The sequence below is a fragment of the Arachis ipaensis genome, chromosome B2, assembly GCF_059453495.1.
Source record: "Arachis ipaensis isolate K30076 ecotype BB chromosome B2, ASM5945349v1, whole genome shotgun sequence".
Classification (NCBI taxonomy): domain Eukaryota; kingdom Viridiplantae; phylum Streptophyta; class Magnoliopsida; order Fabales; family Fabaceae; genus Arachis; species Arachis ipaensis.
In genome coordinates, this window is record NC_142437.1 from 103,024,850 (window position 1) to 103,026,354 (window position 1,505).

Genomic DNA, 1,505 nt, shown 5'->3' on the forward strand with positions numbered 1-1,505 from the left:
ATCGAACCTTAAAGTAGTAGTTCTTAAAGTCGTGAAAAGACTCATCGAAAATGAAAAAAACTTTCCGACCTTAAATAACTCTGAATGAAAGCCAATGTTGCTTTTTAGAGCTGAAATGTTTGATAAGATGGAATAGATAAAAGAAAATCTTGGAGAAAAGAGGAGGTCAAGCTCCTGACTTATGAGTTGGTACACCTTCATAAATCCCATGAGTTCGGATGGAGCTGAGAAGGAGCTACTTTATAGATAGAAAGGATTTCGGTCTTAAAATTAGTAAATGGAAGTATTACTCCCAACCTAGTAAACAAACAGACATACATAAAAAAATGGCTTTCCGAGGTACTAAGTCGGGGGAAGCAAATTCTATTCTCCGAGTTAGGAGCCACTAGTTCATACTTCCTCTCGTCTTCCTGGGTTCTATAAATCCTATATTGTAAACAAAATTTTTCTACATATTCATTGTTAACTACGAGGACAGCAGAAGGACAGTAATATCTATCTAATCTAAACCAGCAGAAACTTTAGATGACATGATGAGAATAACCGAACGAGACATAAATAGTTATACCTACAAAAAAGAAAAATGAATCTCTATTACTACAAAATTCACGAACTACAGGTCGGGTATAACATCACAACAAACAAACCGCTCAAAGAGATCGAATCATTTTCACGAAATTGGAAAAGGATCCAAATCTACGAGTCTCTATCACATTAGTAGCAGAGATAAAAATGCTACCTATTCTACTAGGATTCGAAATAGTACCATTATCGAAATAAAAATAGCACCATTTGGGACACAAAATAAAGCTCGAAATTCAAAACCAAAACATAAATGACGAAAGCTACTACAACAGAGCAACCAAAAAATCATTGCAAGCAAATATATTTCTAAGAAAGCAAGAAAAGAAACCCTTTATAAGCAATAGCAAAAAGCCATATTTTCAAAAAAAAAAAAAACTTTATAAAGACCATTTCTCACAGAAAGCATCAAAGCAATAGTTTTATCCATCAAAAAATATCAACCAGCAAATGATAGTAATGGAAGAAACGCCAACCTTAATGAAGAACAGAAAGAAGGAACATGTGTGACAGCAAGACAAATGGACGATCTCAAACGTTTCAATTAACACGAACGAAAATTCGAAGTATAATTCCAAGATAGAGAAATCTTGGAAGAAGATCAACAAAAATGGAGTCATGGTGAGGAAGAAGAAAAGTCTTGAGAAGAAGAAGTAAAAATCTCAAGAGTGGAAACAAAAAGAAAAAGGAGAAAATGAGTATACTTATATAGTCATTTGGAGCAAAACGGTAAATTTACTCCTTATTTAATGACATGCACAGTTACTAAGATAACTGAAAAGACGTGCAAACAATTACGAAAAAATGTAACGTTCAAACTCAAAAAACACGTCTAATGTCCGACCTATTTGATATTTAATGAACTTTTTTTTTTAAAAATTAAGTATAAAAAATATCTTTTACTTCTACTTTTGTTTAAACAA